This window comes from Lithobates pipiens, unplaced genomic scaffold (genome assembly GCF_037356315.1).
Source record: "Lithobates pipiens isolate NorthernLeopardFrog02 unplaced genomic scaffold, aLitPip1_a1.2 Scaffold_18, whole genome shotgun sequence".
Lineage (NCBI taxonomy): Eukaryota > Metazoa > Chordata > Amphibia > Anura > Ranidae > Lithobates > Lithobates pipiens.
In genome coordinates this window covers 351,734,888-351,758,001 of record NW_027507758.1, presented here as the reverse complement: position 1 = coordinate 351,758,001, position 23,114 = coordinate 351,734,888, and the positions used below count along the sequence as shown (strand labels likewise).

General features: G+C 46.8%; 1 protein-coding gene across 1 annotated transcript in view; it reads right to left on the bottom strand.

Annotated features, from left to right (window-relative positions):
- Positions 1-23,114, bottom strand: part of LOC143988152 (putative cation-transporting ATPase 13A4) — a 156,517-nt gene that overhangs the window by 112,744 nt on the left and 20,659 nt on the right. The gene's annotated exons all lie outside the window — the stretch shown is intronic.

The following is a 23,114-nucleotide window of genomic DNA, read 5'->3' as shown; positions in this document are numbered from 1 at the left end:
CGTCAAGTTCTCGTCTGTCATAAAAATCCTACCAGTCAGCAGTTTTTTTTATTTTTTAGGTGTAATTCCCCTTTAATGCACCTGCTAATGAACTCAGGTGGAACCCAGAAGCATCTGAAATGCAAACTGAATGTACAGTATGTTTAGTGGTACTAAACCTACCAATGTAACTGTTTGCCAAAACAGTGACGGTCACGGCATGCCTTGGCTGATCCTTGGCTATAAAGGATATGAGTATTTGGTTCCACTTTAATGCATGTTGTATTTGTCCATCTACACAAGTCCTAAGCCATCTTGTGGGGCTGGGCAGGACTTCATTTATTAAAAGTTTAAAAAGAGCACAGGTAGAAGCCGTGCCAAAAGCTGACAGTGCATATCATTGATTTATAAATACAGTTCATATTATGGGCATGATGCTTTTGCAGTGTGGAGGGTATAATTAAATTGCCTTTATTCTAAATTAATTACCACCTATACCTAAATAACACCTACTGTGTCTCCTTCTGGCAAACATAGTTTGGCCTGACAATTGTCAGAAAAGCAAATACACACACCCAGGGCTGAAAGCGTTATAAAACCCAAAAGCAGACATTTATTATATTGCAGCTTACATATTTTTAGATGTGATGGCTGCATTCATTTTCATTTTTGGTTTTGGGATTACTACTGCTTAAATTATCCATTAGACACATTAAGCCTGTGCCTGCAGACAGCACAAAGTAAAAGGTGACTTGTCTCTATATGTCCAATTTTTCTCTCATCATCAGCAGGCACACAATCATTTCATATATGCTTATATACTGGTACATATTTTCTGAATTGGGCAGAGTCAGATCAATACAATAGCAAAATAATCTGTGTATAGGAGATAGATGCCATGAACTGGGTCAATAAATGTTTTTGGATTTATATTTCTCATATCTTACCACAGCAGTTGTGAAGAAGTCCAAAAGGAATTGGCCACAAATGTTACTATTTGATACAATATATTGAGCTAAGTAGGTTTTCTATAGAATTCTGAAAGTAGGTGAAAAACATAAGATTCAACTCATTCCAATGTAAACAAGGTTTATGAAATGTTGATTTGTTTGCTAAACCTAGCCAAATTTCAAAGCTAGCAAAACATGGTTCAGTCAGATTATACAAACTCATATCTCCCAAATTTCTGAAATGGGAATGAGGGACACCTATTAGCAAAAGTATATAGGCATAGGACTAGGGATGAGCCGAACACCCCCCGGTTCGGTTCGCACCAGAACTTTCGAACGGACCCCAAATTCGTACGAACTTTAGAACCCCATTGAAGTCTATGGGACTCGAACGTTCGAAATTAAAAGTGCTAATTTTAACAGCTAATATGCAAGATACTGTCCTAAAAAGGGTTTGGGGACCTGGCTCCTGCCCCAGGGGACATGGGTCAATGCCTAAAATGTTTTTAAAAATGGCCGTTTTGGCGGGAGCACTGATTTTAATGACGATTAAAGTGAAAAAAAAAAGTGAAATATTCCTTTAAATATGGTGCCTGGGGGGTGTCTGTAGTATGCCTGTGAAGTGCCACGTGTTTCCCGTGTTTAGAACAGTCCCTGCACAAAATGACATTAAACGGAAATAACACCATTTAAAACTGCATGCGGTTTTAATGTTATATCTGGTTCCTGCAATATGGTTGAAAATCATTGAGAAAAATGGCATGGGTAGCCCTCCCTGCCTATTACCAGCACCTTTGGGTCTTGTACGCATATTAAGGGGAACCCAGTACCCATATTAAAAAAAGGAAATGCGTGTGGCCCCCAGGCCCTATATACTCAGAACAGCAGTATACAGGCGGTGCAAACAAGACAGGGACTGTGTAGGTTTGTTGTGTTAAGTTGAATCTGTTTGCAATTTTCAACTGGTACATTTTTTTATTTCAATACATTTTTATTAATTTTTAAAGGATATACAAAGGTGAGTGGTACAGGACATGTTGACTTTTACAATTGTAATTAACAGTCAATGTAATAGAGGGAGGGAAGAGGGGAGAGGGAGAGAAAGGGTGAGAAAAAAAAAAAAAAAACGGGTAAGTAGGTGGTTACATAAACAATAATGCAAATACTGGTTACTACACAGGATATATATTATCAGGGTTAAGATCTAGTTCACAGAATTCTTATATTTGTTGGTCCAAATTTTCCATCGCTTATCAAATAGATCACACTTCAATGCATTTATGGCAAGAGCACGCTCTATAGTGTGGTGTTGGTTCACTCTTCTAATCAGGTCAGAGATGTTTACCGTCATGGCAGTTTTCCAATGTTGTAATATCATGGATCTAGCAGAAAGAAGGATGTTGGAAATAACAATCCGCATATCATGCGGAAATTATTCAATACCCATATGTAAAATTCCTAGGGATGGATTGGGGCGAGTGACAATACCCGTGAGTGATGTTATAAGTTGAAAAACTTGATTCCAGTAACTAACCAAGTTGGGACACTCCCAAAACATGTGCAGTAGATGTCCTAGTTGTCCACAATTCCTCCAACATGTATTTTGGGCAGATGGAAAAAATGTTGCCAGTCTACACGGTGTGTATTGCCACCTGTTAATTATTCTAATAGTCATAGCCCAATGATTAATAGAACGGGAGGCTTTTTGGATTTCTCGAAATGTGGTTGTCCACTGATCATCTGTAAATGATTTCCCTAAATCTGTCTCCTATTTAGCAATCGATTTTGTTTTCACAAAAGATTGTTTAGCATGTAGAAGGGAGTAAAAAAGCGAAATGCCTTTCCTGGCGGGGCGTTCTCAAGTTAAGAAGTTTCACGCACTGGATGGCATTGTTATAGTAGGGGGAGGGTTACGTTTTAGAAAATGTGCCACTTGGATACATGTAAACTGGTACTTATTGGGGAGATTGTATTGAGCCATAATCTGTGTGCTGGAAAGAGCTGTACCATTAGACAATAGGTCTTGGATGGTATGTATACCGTGGTTGGGGAACTGTTTTAGGGACAGCATAGGGATTTTATGCTCGAGTAGGCTAAGCGGAAATTTGTATTCCACAGCATTTTGAGAGTTATGGGTATGATGTATGAAGAACCTCCATGCTTGTAGGGAGGCTATAAGGGTAGGAGCCATGGAATGGAGAGCCCAGGGTTTCCAGACATCACTCGCGAGTAATGCCACTAAATCTGGTATTGGGGCTATATGCCTTTCCAGCTCAACCCAAGGTGGTGAATCTATAGTTTTAAACCAGTGTTGGAGTTGGTCCAGTCTAGATGCCCATAAATAATCAGAAACATCAATCAGTGATACTCCACCTACCCGGTTATGCGGGATCAGGTTGCTGGGAGAGCAGCGAGCTTTTTTACCATTCCATATGAATTTCCACAGAGTAGTAGACAAGGTTTTAAGGAAATGGGTTGGGATAGGTATAGGTATGGATCTGAACATATACAATATGAGAGGGAGAACTAACATCTTACATGCTGCCAGTCTGCCCATCCAGGATAGTTCGGTCTTGGCTATACATTTGAGTGTTTCATCTATCTTTAGAAGCAATGACTTAATATTGACGGAGACTAGAGTTTTCGTGGAATTAGTAATTGTTATACCTAAGTAGGGTATGCCATCTTCTTTCCATACATATGGAAGAGTGGTCTGAAGTTGGAGTTTGATACGTTTGTCAATTCCGAAATCTAGAATCAATGATTTGGCGAAGTTAACTTTATAGTACGAAATCTCACCAAAGTTTTTTAAAGTTTCATGGACTAAGGGGAGAGATCTGGTCGGGTTTGTCAGCATCAGTACAACGTCATCGGCAAACAGGTTAATAACGTGGTTACGAGATCCTAACATGTGTCCAGCAATATCGGCCTGGGATCTAATGGCCTCCGCCAGGGGCTCTATCATAAGGTTAAAAATGGTTGGAGATAATGGACACCCCTGACGAGTACCATTAGAAATAGGGAATGGTGTAGAAAGCATTCCAGCTGTTAAGACTTGGGCGGATGGATTGGAATATAAAGCCAGCATTGCGTTAGAGATAAAACCTTGAAAGCCAAATTTTTGTAGAACTTCCTTCATATAACACCACTCCACCCTATCAAACGCCTTCTCTGCGTCTATGGAGAGCAGCAGAGAAGGAGTTTTAGTTAAATTAGCATAATGAACAATGTCAATAATTCGTCTTGTAGCATCAGAAGTTTGTCTCCCCCTGATGAAGCCCATCTGGTCGCTTTTAATTAAAGAAGGCATAAACTCTGATAGTCTAAGGGCGATAAGTTTGGCGTAGATCTTTATATCTGTGTTCAGGAGAGAAATAGGTCTAAAATTACTAGGGGTAGTTGGATCTTTACCAGGTTTGGGTATAGTGGTCACGTATGCTTTTAACATTTCATTTGGAAAGGATGCTAAGTGTGCTGCCTGTGTGAACATCTTTTGGAGATATGTGGAAAGAATAGTGGAAAAGGTTTTAAAATATTCATTATTTAGTCCATCAGGACCTGGGGATTTCCCATGAGGGAGCGAAGTAATGACTGATGTTATTTCATGGTTTGTGAATGGTGAATTCAGCAATTCAAGCTGTGATTCGGAGAGTTTAGGGAGATCTAAATCTTTGAGAAAATGTTGTATTTTGGGAACAGTGGGTTGAGGAGTGTGGGGATCAGTGTTAAGGTTGTAAAGCTCACTATAATATTGTTCAAAATGGTTTGCGATTTCTTGAGGATTGATTACTTTATGAAGGGATGTAGGGTGTATCAGATGGGAAATTCTAGTTTTGGTGCGTATTGCTCTAATTCTATTGGCAAGGTATTTACCTGCTCTATTCGCACAGGCATAGGTACGTAACTTCAAGCGTCTAAGGTAGAAATCATAGTTTTGGGCCAAGTGATCTCTCAATTTTTCTCTAAGAGAGGTTATTTGGGTAGTTCGCTGGTGAGAGGGAGATGCTTTGTTGAGGGTTTCTAAATTGTGGATATCAGAAGTAATGGAGTCTATGGTTGCAGTATACTTTTTTTTAGCTCTAGCTCCTAGCTGGATAAGGATGCCTCTAATAAACGCTTTGTGGGTGTTCCAGAGTGTGAAGGGACTCTCTACTGAATGTTCATTTTGTTGGAAATATGTTTTAAGGTTTTGAGAAATCAGTTCTTTGGTATCGGGGTCCTGTAGTAATCTAACACTGCAGCGCCAGATGGGTGAAGAGGGAGAGACACCCTTCTCATGAATAGAAAGTGATATGGCAGAATGGTCAGACCACGTAATATCATGTATCTCAGAGGATGAAGCATTTTGTAAGGTCCATTGATCCAACAAAAAAAAGTCTATTCTGGAATAAGACCCATGTACATGGGAGAAGAAGGTAAAGTCTTTCTCGTTGCCATGTGTGCATCGCCAGACGTCGTACAGTTTTTCAGAGTGCAGGATCGTATTTAGGCAGGTGTTGTTGTTGCGTTTAGCATTAGAAGTGTCAAGTTGTGGGTCGACAATGAGGTTAAAATCACCACAAAGAATGAGACTACCGTATTGGATAGGTTGTATTTTACGGAGTAGTCTATTTAAAAACCTAATCGGTCGGGTGTTTGGAGCATATAAAGATACAATGGTGTACGGTTTAGAATTAATATTACACTGAAGAATAATATAGCGACCATTGTCGGCTGTGATGGATTTCTTGAGATGGAAAGAGACCGTGTCACGAATGGCAAGAAGGACACCTCCGCTTTTTTTATTCGGGTTATTTGCCAGGAATATATGTGGGTAGTTTTTATGTGTACATTTAGGATGGTTGTCCTGTTGAAAATGAGTTTCCTGTACACATAAAATATCCGCTTTTAGTTTCTGAGCTTCTGTCCACAACGAGTAGCGTTTCACAGGGTGGTTGAGGCCTTTGGCATTAATGGAAACAAAGGTAATGGTCATTTTTCAGGTAAGAAAAAAAGATGTGTAAGCGTACTCACAGAATCCTTCGAGAATTATTAGAGTCATCTCCAGGAGATTGACAGAAGAGATGCCGCTATGGTATTTAGAGATGTAGTAGAACAGGGGATGAAGAGTCCATCACGTGCAGGTCCAGTACTAATGGAACAAAGGGTGTAACCACAAAAATAAACAATAACACATAGAACAATAAAAATAGAATCATATAAGCGATCCATATGCAAACAAAGCTGCAAAAATGACAAATGTCAGGGGTAAGAACAAGGAAGGATGAAGAAATCCTTGTGCCCAGGGAGAGAACATATTTGTCAACGTTGTATGATTATTTACTGCCATCAGTGACATTTTTGGGGGCTCTTCTGTGTGAAACTACTTGCCACTCATCCGGAATAGGGCATAGCTGTGTTGCAGGCGGTTCCAGAGGGTTTTGTTGTGGAAGTATGCCCCATTGACGCAGGAGTGCGATACCTTCAGCTAAAGTAGTAACTGTGTGCGTGGTACCATCATGTGAGATGGACAATTTCGCTGGGTAACGCCATTTATGTGGTATATTGTGGTTACGTAAGGCCTTAGTGATGGTTGCTAAGTTTCGGCGCAATTGCAGAGTATGTCTTGATAGGTCAGGGAGGAGGATCAATTCAGCATATTGAGAAATGTTGTTGCCTCGAGAACGAAACGCAGTCATAATTTGCTCCTTGATATGATAGTAATGCATCTTGAGCAAAACATCCCGAGGGGTACCTTCAGGTAGAAATGCTGGCTTGGGGATTCTGTGAATCCTGTCAATGGTTAGTTCCTGAGGAGATAATGTGGGGATAATGGTGGAAAATAGCGTGTGTACATACTGCAGTAACTGGTTTGGAGGTATGGCTTCAGGAATACCTCTAATTTTAATATTGCATCTCCTAGAGCGGTCCTCAAGGTCAGCTACTTTACTCTTTAGCCATGTTATTTCTTCATCATGGGATTTGTGGGCCTCTACTAAAGTATTGAAAGAAGTTGTGCATTCCCCCATGTTACGTTCCATTTGGTCCACTCTATTACCTAGTGCTAATACTTCTCTATGGCAGTTAGTAATTTCTACAGTGAGGTCAGCTTGTATGGAGGCTTTGAGTGACATAAGCATCTCCTTAAGGACCGTATCTGAGACCGGTCGATCGGATGTGGGGTAGGCCGCAATCAAGTCGGATGCAGGTGGATGTATAGCGTGGCCTATGGGAGCGGATCCGCTTACCTCCATGGCCGTTCGGTTTACCTCAGGAGAAGATATCCGTTGCCTTTGTTTGGCTGGGCTTATAGTCGTGGGGCTATTCGTTCCCTAAGGGGGAATCGCTGAGGGAAGTCGTTCGGAGGTGAGATTGTTGCGAGGCCTGCTCTTGAGTTTCAGTCACGCACGAACCGGCGCCATTTTGTGAGATTCCGTGCGCCTTGAAAAGGTTCGGAAGTTTCCGCGGCGGTTGCTGACTTTTTCTATTTTTTGGCATCTTCGGTAGAAGCGAAGGTGTCTACCCTGCGTTATGGATAGGTTTTTGTGGAAATATGTCACCAATGGAGTCGTTATAAAGTCGTTCTCTCCGGTGGCCGAACGGAGCTCTCAGCTCAAGCGTCCATCTTAGCGCTCGGTCGCCACGCCCCCCCAACTGGTACATTTTTAAAGTGTAGCTCCAGTCAAAAAAACTATTTTTAAGCTTTATGGAAAACATAGGGAAGGGTTATCACCCCTGTATAATTTGTTTTGTCGTCCATATTTTTTCATCTCACTTGCTGTTGTCTCCTTCCGTTTGCAATTAGGAGATGTTTGTAAGTTGGATGTTTGAAAGTAGGGGCCTGCCCTATATGCTCTGCAGAAATGGCGGAACAAGGTGTTGGTTTTGCCACAACATTGTAAGCCCTGAAAGTGACTCTTGGTGGGCGCTGGAGCGCCCTGCTGTGAACGATTATATCAAGAATTGTAATTACATGCCATTGTTGAACAGTGGTAGAAAAATTGACCTTTGGTGGTTGTGGTGCTGGTGCCACAACACTATAAGTCCTCACAGTTACTCTGGGTGGGCACAGGAACGGGCCCTCCTGTGAAATATTATATCAAGAATTGTAATTACATGTCCCTGTTAAACAGGGGCAGAAAAATTGGGCCTTAGGCACTGGTGCTGGTGCCACCACACTGCAACCTCTCCCATATACTCTAGTTTTATTGCAGGAATTAGCCCTGCTGCAAAGCATTGTATCAAAAATTGTAATTAAACGCCCCTGTTGAACGGGGGCAGAAAAATTGGGCCTTAGGCACTGGTGCTGGTGCCACCACACTGCAACCTCTCCCATATACTCTAGTTTTATTGCAGGAATTAGCCCTGCTGCAAAGCATTGCATCAAAAATTGTAATTAAACGCCCCTGTTGAACGGGGGCAGAAAAATTGGGCCTTAGGCACTGGTGCTGGTGCCACCACACTGCAACCTCTCCCATATACTCTAGTTTTATTGCAGGAATTAGCCCTGCTGCAAAGCATTGCATCAAAAATTGTAATTAAACGCCCCTGTTAAACAGGGGCAGAAAAATTGGGCCTTAGGCACTGGTGCTGGTGCCACCACACTGCAACCTCTCCCATATACTCTTGTTTTATTGCAGGAATTAGCCCTGCTGCAAAGCATTGCATCAAAAATTGTAATTAAACGCCCCCCGGTTGAACAGGGGCAGAAAAATTGGGCCTTAGGCACTGGTGCCACCACACTGCAACCTCTCCCATATACTCTAGTTTTATTGCAGGAATTAGCCCTGCTGCAAAGCATTGCATCAAAAATTGTAATTAAACGCCCCTGTTAAACAGGGGCAGAAAAATTGGGCCTTAGGCGCTGGTGCTGGTGCCACCACACTGCAACCTCTCCCATATACTCTTGTTTGATTGCAGGAATTAGCCCTGCTGCAAAGCATTGCATTAAAAATTGTAATTAAACGCCCCCCGGTTGAACAGGGGCAGAAAAATTGGGCCTTAGGCACTGGTGCTGGTGCCACCACACTGCAACCTCTCCCATATACTCTAGTTTTATTGCAGGAATTAGCCCTGCTGCAAAGCATTGCATCAAAAATTGTAATTAAACGCCCCTGTTAAACAGGGGCAGAAAAATTGGGCCTTAGGCGCTGGTGCTGGTGCCACCACACTGCAACCTCTCCCATATACTCTTGTTTGATTGCAGGAATTAGCCCTGTTGCAAAGCATTGCATCAAAAATTGTAATTAAACGCCCCTGTTGAACAGGGGCAGAAAAATTGGGCTTTAGGCACTGGTGCTGGTGCCACCACACTGCAACCTCTCCCATATACTCTAGTTTTATTGCAGGAATTAGCCCTGCTGCAAAGCATTGCATCAAAAATTGTAATTAAACGCCCCTGTTAAACAGGGGCAGAAAAATTGGGCCTTAGGCACTGGTGCTGGTGCCACCACACTGCAACCTCTCCCATATACTCTTGTTTTATTGCAGGAATTAGCCCTGCTGCAAAGCATTGCATCAAAAATTGTAATTAAACGCCCCCCGGTTGAACAGGGGCAGAAAAATTGGGCCTTAGGCACTGGTGCCACCACACTGCAACCTCTCCCATATACTCTAGTTTTATTGCAGGAATTAGCCCTGCTGCAAAGCATTGCATCAAAAATTGTAATTAAACGCCCCTGTTAAACAGGGGCAGAAAAATTGGGCCTTAGGCGCTGGTGCTGGTGCCACCACACTGCAACCTCTCCCATATACTCTTGTTTGATTGCAGGAATTAGCCCTGCTGCAAAGCATTGCATTAAAAATTGTAATTAAACGCCCCCCGGTTGAACAGGGGCAGAAAAATTGGGCCTTAGGCACTGGTGCTGGTGCCACCACACTGCAACCTCTCCCATATACTCTAGTTTTATTGCAGGAATTAGCCCTGCTGCAAAGCATTGCATCAAAAATTGTAATTAAACGCCCCTGTTAAACAGGGGCAGAAAAATTGGGCCTTAGGCGCTGGTGCTGGTGCCACCACACTGCAACCTCTCCCATATACTCTTGTTTGATTGCAGGAATTAGCCCTGTTGCAAAGCATTGCATCAAAAATTGTAATTAAACGCCCCTGTTGAACAGGGGCAGAAAAATTGGGCTTTAGGCACTGGTGCTGGTGCCACCACACTGCAACCTCTCCCATATACTCTAGTTTTATTGCAGGAATTAGCCCTGCTGCAAAGTATTGCATCAAAAATTGTAATTAAATGCCCCTGTTAAACAGGGGTAGAAAAATTGGGCCTTAGGCACTGGTGCTGGTGCCACCACACTGCAACCTCTCCCATATACTCTTGTTTTATTGCAGGAATTAGCCCTGCTGCAAAGCATTGCATCAAAAATTGTAATTAAACGCCCCCCGGTTGAACAGAGGCAGAAAAATTGGGCCTTAGACACTGGTGCTGGTGCCACCACACTGCTACCTCTCCCATATACTCTAGTTTTATTGCAGGAATTAGCCCTGCTGCAAAGCATTGCATCAAAAATTGTAATTAAACGCCCCCCGGTTGAACAGAGGCAGAAAAATTGGGCCTTAGACACTGGTGCCACCACACTGCTACCTCTCCCATATACTCTAGTTTTATTGCAGGAATTAGCCCTGCTGCAAAGCATTGCATCAAAAATTGTAATTAAACGCCCCTGTTAAACAGGGGCAGAAAAATTGGGCCTTAGGCACTGGTGCTGGTGCCACCACACTGCAACCTCTCCCATATATTCTAGTTTTATTGCAGGAATTAGCCCTGCTGCAAAGCATTGCATCAAAAATTGTAATTAAACGCCCCTGTTAAACAGGGGCAGAAAAATTGGGCCTTAGGCACTGGTGCTGGTGCCACCACACTGCAACCTCTCCCATATACTCTAGTTTTATTGCAGGAATTAGCCCTGCTGCAAAGCATTGCATCAAAAATTGTAATTAAATGCCCCTGTTAGTGATGGCCGAACGGTTCGCCCGGCGGTCGTTTCGCGGCGAATTTCCGACTTTCGCCGTCCGCGGGTTCGAACGCCTTTTTCCGTCGTTCGCCCCGGCGGACTTACGTGTTTAATGTATACAAGAACTTTAACCTTTCGTGACACGTTTATCATGTGTTACAGGACAACCAATTGAGACATGACAGCTCATGGACACTTGGACATTCCCCCTAACCTATAAATACACCCGATCCGGTGGCCATTTTACATTCTTTCTTCTGTCACTGTAGGGAAAGGATCCTGTGTGGAGTAGGGACAGAGAAAACGCTAGCTATTTGGTACACAAAAGTTCTTTTCAGGACTGGTATAGGTGTTAGGTCAGCAGCCTGAGTTTCTTTTGTCAGTTTAGATAAAGGGACAGAGCGCTGTATGCTGCTATTTTAGGGACAGCTCAGCCAGATTAGTCTTTCTTCATCATCATCATCATCATCATCATTAGCTGTTACTATCAGGTCCACAAAAGAGCTGTTCCAGCTAATCGTTCCAGCCTACTCTTTTTTGCCAATTTGTATAGGGACAGGCAGGAAGCAGTGTGTCAGGCAGTGAGGATAATTTTAAAGACTTGCTGTTACTATTAGTTCCACAAAGGTTCTTTTCAGGACTGGTATCAGTGGTACGGTAATAGGCTTGTACACGTATAATATTCTTTCTTCCAAATATAGAAAGAATATTATACTTGACTGCTGCCCTTCTGCTGCAGTCTGCTAATCATTCACAACTCACTTGTTCCACAAAGCTCTTTATCAGGACTGGTAACTTGGTCTGTCTAGGGTGCTACGGTACATAGGCTTGGGTGCGGTACAGTCTGCTGTTCTGTAAGGACCGCTATCGGTCCACAATAGATAGGGTTGCCGTGCACTACTGCTGACCGCTGCCCTATACTGCAGCAGTCCTTCAGCGGTATAGGGACTGACGCACAGTCTGCTAAACACTAATACACAACCTGCTTGGTCCACAAAAGTTCTTATAAGGACTGGTAACTTGGTATAGGGTGCTACGGTACATAGGCCTGAGTGCGTTACAGTCTGCTGTTCTGTAAGGACCGCTATCGGTCCACAATACATAGGGTTGCCGTGCACTACTGCTGACCGCTGCCCTATACTGCAGCAGTCCTTCATTGGTATAGGGACTGACGTACAGTCTGCTAATCACTAACACACAACCTGCTTGGTCCACAAAAGTTCTTATAAGGACTGGTAACTTGGTATAGGGTGCTACGGTACATAGGCCTGAGTGCAGTACAGTCTGCTGTTCTGTAAGGACCGCTATCGGTCCACAATACATAGGGTTGCCGTGCACTACTGCTGACCGCTGCCCTATACTGCAGCAGTCCTTCAGCGGTATAGGGACTGACGCACAGTCTGCTAAACACTAATACACAACCTGCTTGGTCCACAAAAGTTCTTATAAGGACTGGTAACTTGGTATAGGGTGCTACGGTACATAGGCCTGAGTGCAGTACAGTCTGCTGTTCTGTAAGGACCGCTATCGGTCCACAATACATAGGGTTGCCGTGCACTACTGCTGACCGCTGCCCTATACTGCAGCAGTCCTTCATTGGTATAGGGACTGACGTACAGTCTGCTAATCACTAACACACAACCTGCTTGGTCCACAAAAGTTCTTATAAGGACTGGTAACTTGGTATAGGGTGCTACGGTACATAGGCCTGAGTGCAGTACAGTCTGCTGTTCTGTAAGGACCGCTATCGGTCCACAATACATAGGGTTGCCGTGCACTACTGCTGACCGCTGCCCTATACTGCAGCAGTCCTTCAGCGGTATAGGGACTGACGCACAGTCTGCTAAACACTAATACACAACCTGCTTGGTCCACAAAAGTTCTTATAAGGACTGGTAACTTGGTATAGGGTGCTACGGTACATAGGCCTGAGTGCAGTACAGTCTGCTGTTCTGTAAGGACCGCTATCGGTCCACAATACATAGGGTTGCCGTGCACTACTGCTGACCGCTGCCCTATACTGCAGCAGTCCTTCATTGGTATAGGGACTGACGTACAGTCTGCTAATCACTAACACACAACCTGCTTGGTCCACAAAAGTTCTTATAAGGACTGGTAACTTGGTATAGGGTGCTACGGTACATAGGCCTGAGTGCGTTACAGTCTGCTGTTCTGTAAGGACCGCTATCGGTCCACAATACATAGGGTTGCCGTGCACTACTGCTGACCGCTGCCCTATACTGCAGCAGTCCTTCATTGGTATAGGGACTGACGTACAGTCTGCTAATCACTAACACACAACCTGCTTGGTCCACAAAAGTTCTTATAAGGACTGGTAACTTGGTATAGGGTGCTACGGTACATAGGCCTGAGTGCGTTACAGTCTGCTGTTCTGTAAGGACCGCTATCGGTCCACAATACATAGGGTTGCCGTGCACTACTGCTGACCGCTGCCCTATACTGCAGCAGTCCTTCAGCGGTATAGGGACTGACGCACAGTCTGCTAAACACTAACACACAACCTGCTTGGTCCACAAAAGTTCTTATAAGGACTGGTAACTTGGTATAGGGTGCTACGGTACATAGGCCTGAGTGCAGTACAGTCTGCTGTTCTGTAAGGACCGCTATCGGTCCACAATACATAGGGTTGCCGTGCACTACTGCTGACCGCTGCCCTATACTGCAGCAGTCCTTCATTGGTATAGGGACTGACGTACAGTCTGCTAATCACTAACACACAACCTGCTTGGTCCACAAAAGTTCTTATAAGGACTGGTAACTTGGTATAGGGTGCTACGGTACATAGGCCTGAGTGCGTTACAGTCTGCTGTTCTGTAAGGACCGCTATCGGTCCACAATACATAGGGTTGCCGTGCACTACTGCTGACCGCTGCCCTATACTGCAGCAGTCCTTCATTGGTATAGGGACTGACGTACAGTCTGCTAATCACTAACACACAACCTGCTTGGTCCACAAAAGTTCTTATAAGGACTGGTAACTTGGTATAGGGTGCTACGGTACATAGGCCTGAGTGCAGTACAGTCTGCTGTTCTGTAAGGACCGCTATCGGTCCACAATACATAGGGTTGCCGTGCACTACTGCTGACCGCTGCCCTATACTGCAGCAGTCCTTCATTGGTATAGGGACTGACGTACAGTCTGCTAATCACTAACACACAACCTGCTTGGTCCACAAAAGTTCTTATAAGGACTGGTAACTTGGTATAGGGTGCTACGGTACATAGGCCTGAGTGCAGTACAGTCTGCTGTTCTGTAAGGACCGCTATCGGTCCACAATACATAGGGTTGCCGTGCACTACTGCTGACCGCTGCCCTATACTGCAGCAGTCCTTCAGCGGTATAGGGACTGACGCACAGTCTGCTAAACACTAATACACAACCTGCTTGGTCCACAAAAGTTCTTATAAGGACTGGTAACTTGGTATAGGGTGCTACGGTACATAGGCCTGAGTGCAGTACAGTCTGCTGTTCTGTAAGGACCGCTATCGGTCCACAATACATAGGGTTGCCGTGCACTACTGCTGACCGCTGCCCTATACTGCAGCAGTCCTTCATTGGTATAGGGACTGACGTACAGTCTGCTAATCACTAACACACAACCTGCTTGGTCCACAAAAGTTCTTATAAGGACTGGTAACTTGGTATAGGGTGCTACGGTACATAGGCCTGAGTGCGTTACAGTCTGCTGTTCTGTAAGGACCGCTATCGGTCCACAATACATAGGGTTGCCGTGCACTACTGCTGACCGCTGCCCTATACTGCAGCAGTCCTTCAGCGGTATAGGGACTGACGCACAGTCTGCTAAACACTAACACACAACCTGCTTGGTCCACAAAAGTTCTTATAAGGACTGGTAACTTGGTATAGGGTGCTACGGTACATAGGCCTGAGTGCAGTACAGTCTGCTGTTCTGTAAGGACCGCTATCGGTCCACAATACATAGGGTTGCCGTGCACTACTGCTGACCGCTGCCCTATACTGCAGCAGTCCTTCATTGGTATAGGGACTGACGTACAGTCTGCTAATCACTAACACACAACCTGCTTGGTCCACAAAAGTTTTTATAAGGACTGGTAACTTGGTATAGGGTGCTACGGTACATAGGCCTGAGTGCAGTACAGTCTGCTGTTCTGTAAGGACCGCTATCGGTCCACAATACATAGGGTTGCCGTGCACTACTGCTGACCGCTGCCCTATACTGCAGCAGTCCTTCATTGGTATAGGGACTGACGTACAGTCTGCTAATCACTAACACACAACCTGCTTGGTCCACAAAAGTTCTTATAAGGACTGGTAACTTGGTATAGGGTGCTACGGTACATAGGCCTGAGTGCGTTACAGTCTGCTGTTCTGTAAGGACCGCTATCGGTCCACAATACATAGGGTTGACGTGCACTACTGCTGACCGCTGCCCTATACTGCAGCAGTCCTTCAGCGGTATAGGGACTAAGAGTTTTGTCACAGGGTGATTTAAAAAATGACAGGCAGAGGAAGAGGCAGGCCCTTCCGCAGGGGTGGTAGGGGTAGGGCAGGAGCAACAGCCTTGAGCCAAAGTGGGAAGTTGCAGAAGGTGCGTTCAATTACTTTAAAGGACGCACCAGACTTGGTTGAGTGGCTCACTCAGCCTTATTCTTCTGCACCCTCCTCATCCTCTCGATCTGCACCCTCTTCTTCACTCTCTGCTATGTGCACCCCCAAAGACACTACCACCAACAACACCACCACCACCACATACCTTCCGCTTGAGTGCAAATGGGGGCCTTCATGCTCCAGTGTTTTAATAGGGACCCCCGTATAAAAAGCATGAGGGTCAAGGACCAGTACTGGGTGGCAACGTACTTAGATCCCCGGTACAAACACAAAATGGCGGAAATGTTACCGCCGTCGCAGAGGGCTGTCAGAATGCAGCACTTCCAGGCCTTGCTTCGAGAAATGCTGCATTCTGCTTTTGCGTGCGCTGGCAGAGGAGCAATTCCCACTCCCAGAGAAGGATTTGCGGGTACCAATCCAACAGCGCCTGCAAGAAGAGGCCGGTTTGAAGATGTGTTGGTGACTTCGGATATGAGGTCATTCTTTCAGCCGACCCATCGACAGGTGTCATCCGGATCCAGCATCAGGGAACGCCTAGACCGTCAGGTGTCCGACTACATTGGGTTAACGGCCGATGTGGACGCTCTGAGGAGTGATGAACCCCTAGACTACTGGGTGGGCAGGCTTGACCTCTGGCCAGAGCTTGCCCAATTTGCAATCGAACTGTTGGCTTGCCCCTCATCCAGTGTCCTGTCCGAAAGGACGTTCAGCGCAGCAGGGGGGATTGTGACCGATAAGCGTACTCGCCTAGCTCACCACAGTGTTAACTACCTCACATTTCTAAAAATGAATGAGGCATGGATCTCGGAGGAATTCAACACATGTGATCAGTAGACCATGTATATGTCTATAAACAATTTTTGGAATCAAGCACACAGACCTTCTTAATTCATTTGGCTCACTTCCCTGACCCAAAAAAGCACACCGTACTATATGCCCCTACCCTCCTCTTTGAAGAGGTTGAGCGGTGTCATATTTCTACTGGGGCTGCTTATTATGAGGGGTTCCCACCATCCCTGTGCTGTGCTGACTTCCTCCTGGGTGTTCTTATTATGAGGGGCTCCCACCATCCCTGTGCTGTGCTGACTTCCTCCTGGGGGTTCTTATTATGAGGGGCTCCCACCATCCCTGTGCTGTGCTGACTTCCTCCTGGGGGTTCTTATTATGAGGGGATCACACCATCCCTGTGCTGTGCTGACTTCCTCCTGGGGCTGCTTACGGTGCTGCTGTCAGCGCTGTATGTCACGGAGCTGCTGTCAGCGCTGTATGTCACGGAGCTGCTGTCAGCGCTGTATGTCACGGAGCTGCTGTCAGCGCTGTATGTCACGGAGCTGCTGTCAGCGCTGTATGTCACGGAGCTGCTGTCAGCGCTGTATGTCACGGAGCTGCTGTCAGCGCTGTATGTCACGGAGCTGCTGTCAGCGCTGTATGTCACGGAGCTGCTGTCAGCGCTGTATGTCACGGAGCTGCTGTCAGCGCTGTATGTCACGGTGCTGCTGTCAGCGCTGTATGTCACGGAGCTGCTGTCAGCGCTGTATGTCACGGAGCTGCTGTCAGTGCTGTATGTCACGGAGCTGCTGTCAGCGCTGTATGTCACGGAGCTGCTGTCAGCGCTGTATGTCACGGAGCTGCTGTCAGCGCTGTATGTCACGGTGCTGCTGTCAGCGCTGTATGTCACGGAGCTGCTGTCAGCGCTGTATGTCACGGAGCTGCTGTCAGTGCTGTATGTCACGGAGCTGCTGTCAGCGCTGTATGTCACGGAGCTGCTGTCAGCGCTGTATGTCACGGAGCTGCTGTCAGCGCTGTATGTCACGGTGCTGCTGTCAGCGCTGTATGTCACGGAGCTGCTGTCAGCGCTGTATGTCACGGAGCTGCTGTCAGCGCTGTATGTCACGGAGCTGCTGTCAGCGCTGTATGTCACGGAGCTGCTGTCAGCGCTGTATGTCACGGAGCTGCTGTCAGCGCTGTATGTCACGGTGCTGATGTCAGTGCTCTGTATTACGGTGCTGCTGTCAGTGCTCTGTATCTCCTGCACCCTCTTGTTTGCCTACCCTGGTCCCTGACCTTCCCTCTCCTCCATTGCCTTCATTAGCTCCATAGTCCTGAATTGTCAGAACAATTTCCCAAATAAAAAAAAAATGCTTGTAGTTATCGATCCCAAATTCACCTCATACATGTATTATGCTATTGTCCAGGTGGTGGGACTACGTGCTACCCCCTAATAATTACCCCGTGGCCGCAAATTCGACCTAAAGGTTTGCGAAATTCGCCTCCCATTGAAGTCAATGGAGCCCGCGGCGAACGGTCGTTTTCGCGAACGTTTGTGTCCGTTCGCGTTTCGCGTTCGCGAAACGTCCCGTCGGAAGTTCGTCCATCACTAGCCCCTGTTAAACAGGGGCAGAAAAATTGGGCCTTAGGCACTGGTGCTGGTGCCACCACACTGCAACCTCTCCCATATACTCTAGTTTTATTGCAGGAATTAGCCCTGCTGCAAAGCATTGCATCAAACATTGTAATTAAACGCCCCTGTCAAACAGGGGCAGAAAAATTGGGCTGATGGCATCACCCAGAGCCAGAAATGTTCTTCCAACATATCAGCGGAGGAGGAAGAGGATAGACAATCATCATAACAGGACAGTCACTCAGCATCAGCATAGGCAGTCTTGAAGGGATGTGATATTTCCGAAAAAATTATTCGGTTACATCAGCTTCAGGTGCTTGGTAGCTGTGGGTGATCCAAGACTGATTCATCTTGATGAAGGTCAGTCGATCAACTGATTCGGTGGACAGGCGCACCCTGTGATCGGTAACAAAGCCACCAGCAGCACTGAAGGTGCGTTCCGAAAGAACGCTGGATGCAGGACAGGCCAGTAGCTCAATTCCATACTGTTCAAGCTCTGGCCAGTGATCCATCCTCAAGACCCAGTAAGCCAGAGGATTTTCGGTGGGAAAGGTGTCCAAGTCTGACCTTGCCCCTAGGTATTCCTGCACCATGTAAATCAGACGCTTGAGATGGTTGCTGGAACCGATCATACCTTGGGGCTGCGGACTAAAAAATTGTCTGAAAGCATCAGTCAGACGGCCACCTTCTCCACCGCTCCTTCTGACCGATGCCTCAGCAACACATTGTCCAGGACCAGGAGTTTGTAACCTCCCAGTCTCTGGGAACGCCGCGTTGCACAGACCTTTCTGCAAGGCCTCCCGGAGATGTCTCATCCTCTGCTCCCTCTGCGATGGCAAGATAAGGTCGGCAACCTTACCCTTGTACCGTGGATCAAGGAGAGTGGCCAGCCAGTAATGGTCCCTCTCCTTGATCCGAAGAATACGAGGATCCTTCCGCAGGCTTTGCAGGATCAGGGAGGCCATGCAGTGTAGGTTAGCTGAGGCATTCGGTCCGGAGTCCTCTGGGTCACTAAGGACAACATGATCCACAGCTACCTCCTCCCAGCCACGTACAAGTCCACGTGTTTCTTGGGACTGTAAATCATCCCTACAAGACTGCTGCTGCTGCTGATGCTGAGTGCCAGCCTCCACCTCCATGCTGACACAATCATCCTCCTCCTCCTCTTCCTCCTCCTCATTCTCTTCCTGTGTGATGGGTGGCACAGCAGGAACACTGTCTGGATAAAGTGGGCCTTGAGAGCCAAGGAAGTCCTCCTCTTCCTGCCTCTGTTCTGCCTCAAGTGCCCTGTCCATTATTTCACGCAGTGTATGCTCCAAGAGGTGGACAAGAGGTACAGTGTCACTGATGCATGCACTGCCACTGCTCACCATCCTTGTGGCCTCCTCAAACGGTGACAGGACAGTGCATGCATCCCTGATCATGCCGCACTGGCGTGGTGAGAAAAAACCGAGCTCCCCTGACCCCGTGCTGGTGCCGTAGTCGCACAGGTACTCATTGATGGCCCTCTGCTGCATGTGCAGCCGCTGCAGCATGGCCAACGTTGAGTTCCACTTGGTGGGCATGTCACATATAAGGCGGTTCTTGGGCAGGTTCAACTCCTTTTGGAGCTCAGCCAGCCGAGCACAGGCATTAAATGAAATGCACACAGACTTTCCTGGCCTGCTTCTGGACATCCTGTAAGCCCGGGTACCTGCCCAAGAACCGCTGCACCACCAGGTTAAGGACGTGAGCTACACAGGGCACATGGGTCAGTTGTCCCTGTCGGAGGGCGGAGATGAGGTTGGTGCCATTGTCGCAAACCACCATTCCTGGCTTAAGCTGGCGTGGCGTCAACCACCTCTCGGCCTGCCCCTGCGGAGCTGAAAAAACATCCGCCCCAGTGTGGCTCCTGTCCCCCAAACAAACCAGCGCAAGCACGGCATGGCATCGTTTTGCCAGCGTACTTGCGTAGCCCCTGGAACGCCTACGGAGCACCGCTGGTTCTGAGGACAGAGCACTGGAAGAGGCCATGGAGGAAGAAGAAGAGGAGGGGGTGGAGGAGAGAGGTGTGTCACAACCAATAGTAGCATTTTGGAGGCGTGGTGGCGGAACAACCTCCAACACTACTGCACCTTGTCCTGCGCAGCTGCCAGAAGAGTGACCCAATGGGCCGTGAAAGACAGGTAACGTCCCTGTCCATGCCTGCTGGACCATGAGTCAGCGGTAATATGCACCTTACCGCTGACCGCCCTGTCCAGCGAGGCAAGGACATTGCCTTCCACATGCCGGTAGAGAGCCGGAATCGCCTTCCGTGAGAAAAAGTGGCGTTTGGGGACCTGCCACTGAGGAACCGCACATTGTACAAACTCACGGAAGGGGGCCGAGTCTACCAACTGAAAAGGCAGCAGTTGAAGTGCTAGCAATTTAGCCAAGCTAGCAGTCAACCGCTGGGAATGTGGATGGCTGGGAGTGAACTTCTATCGCCGGTCCAGCAGCTGGGGCAGGGACATTTGCCTGCTATAATCAGACGTGGGTGTACTGCTAGCAGAGAGAAGCACTTGGCTGTGACACACCTAATTCTACACCTTCATTCCTCTCAGAGCAGGTTTCAGAGAGGACTGAAGGTCTAGTGGGGTTGGAGATGCCAGCTGATGAGGAGCAAGGAGAGGTCCGCTTTGTTCTTTGGTGTGGGTCTTTGAGGTACGCTTGCCAACGAGCTGCATGGCAGGTCAACATATGTCTGGTCAAGCATGTGGTGCCCAAGCGGCTGATGTTTTGGCCACGCGAGATACGCTTGAGACATATGTTGCAAATAGCAGTGGTGCCATCTGATGCACTCGTCTCAAAAAAGGCCCACACCAAAGAACTTTTAGAATAACACGCAGAGGCAGCGCCCTGCACAGGCGGAGCTCTGCGGTGTGATTCAGTCGGTGTGCTGCCCCTAAGCTGTCCCCCGGAGGGCATCCTGCCTCGTTGGACATGTGCCTCCTCCTCTTCTCTCCTACCAGGCACCCACGTGGAGTCAGTGCCCTCATCATCCCCTCCCTCTTCATCGCTGTAGCAAACCTGGCAATATGCTGCAGCTTGTGGAACATGACTGCCAGATTGCTGTCCTTCTTGAGCATCCCCTCTCTCTGCATTCACGCTACTGCCTTCCTCTAGCTGAGTGTCATCATCAGAGGCTACAAAACACTGGGCATCGTCCTGGAGCATGTACCCAACACTGTGCTCAAAGAGTTCAGGAGACTCCTCAGGAGGATGTGGTGGGTCTAGGGAAGGAGTCACTGATGATGACATTGAGACGAGAGAAGACTATGCGTTGGCAGCTGCTTTGCTAGTACCCTGAGTCTGGGTGAGAGAGGATGAGGAGGATGAAGAGGGCTTGGTCTTCCACTCTACCAAGTCATTGGCATGTTGCGGTTCAACATGTCCAGCTGCCGAAAAGAAGGACAAGCGTGTCCCATGGCCACATGCTGATGACAATGCACCGCGTCCACGACCAGCACTGTTGTCTCTAGACACAGAGCCTGTCTGCCTCTCCTTGCTGGCCTTCCAGACATGGTAATGACCTGAAGGGAGTTGGGTAAAACAGCAGTGTAATGGAGTCACACAACACCCACTAAGCCCTGCAGATGGCTCTATTAGAGAACAGCAATAAACGGTAGATACAGGTGTATATTGTGCTGGAGTCACACAACACCCACTAACTCCTGCAGATGCCTTTATTATAGAACACCACAGATAAAGGGGTATACTGTAATTGAGTCACACAACACCCACTAAGCCCTGCAGATGGCTCTATTAGAGAACAGCAATAAAGGGTAGATACAGGTGTATATTGTGCTGGAGGCACAAAAAACCCACTAACTCCTGCAGATGCCTTTATTATAGAACACCAGAGATAAAAGGGTATATACAGATGTATACTGTGCTGTGCTGGAGGCACACACAACTTCCAATAACTCCTGCAGATGGCAAGTGGGCTCAAATAGAGAAGAGCTATGTAGGTGGATATAGCGGTGTGTACTGGGTACAGAGCACGCAGACAGCACACACAAGCTCCTAACACTACTGACTGCAAGCTCTATTATAAAAGATAGATCACTAGCTATATAGGTGAGGTGAATATAGCGGTGTATACTGCCGTCAGGGCAAGCAGACAACAACCACTACAGAAGAGCAAGATCGAAAATCGGCCGATAACGATCGGTGTGTACTGTGTTGAAGGTACACAGAACACCCACTAACTGCTTCAGACGCCAACACACTACACTAGGCCGCCGTGCTGGCGCCTTATATAGTGTGGGGCGTGTACTACACAGCCTGAGCTATGATTGGCCACAGGCATCCTGCCTGTGGCCAATCATGGCTCTCCTCGCTGCTGGCGCTGTGATTGGCCAAGCATGCGGGGTCACAGTGCATGCTTGGCCAATCATAAGCCAGCAATGCACTGCGATGACGCAGTGCATTGTGGGCCATGAGCGCCACACGAATTTGGCGCAAACGGCCCATAACGTTCGGAATTCGCCGAACGGGCGAACAGCCGATGTTCGAGTCGAACGTATGTTCGACTCGAACACGAAGCTCATCCCTACATAGGACACACTCCCTGCCACAAGGAGAATTTTACAAAAAAAGAGTGATTTTTTTTCCCCACTACTGTTCCTTTATATTGGCTTTTTTGGATTTACAAATGCCGTAAGTATTAATTGGATGAAAGATTTAGCACTGTAAAACACTTTTTGATAGTTAATTGGTACATTTTACATACAACTATATAGATCAGACCAAAATAAGGGACAAATGAGGAGGAAAGGGGAACAGAGGATTTTTTTCTTAATGAATGGGGGACAGACCCTCAAGTAATGACAAGGACACAGCTGTATAGCTGCTGATGGTGCTAATGTATATGACATGGTGGGAGACAACAGTCATAGGGACAATGTGTTTCTGAGGAGTGTGTAATATATATATATTATAATAATATATATAGAGAGAGAATTTGACAGATGAGGTAGATATTACTGCTAGGTAGCTTGAAAGTTCTGTGATAAAAATGTGAACATTTACACTTTCCACCATTGTTCACATTTGAGCTATGAGTTAAGGGTAGATTACTGAAATGTGGTATTGTGGCAACACAGTGTAGTTGTACATGCCGCATGCAAGAATCCTCCAGTGGCAGCAAATATGACACTAAATGCAGGCTTTTATTATGATATGTATGAATAGAACAAAGAATTCCACC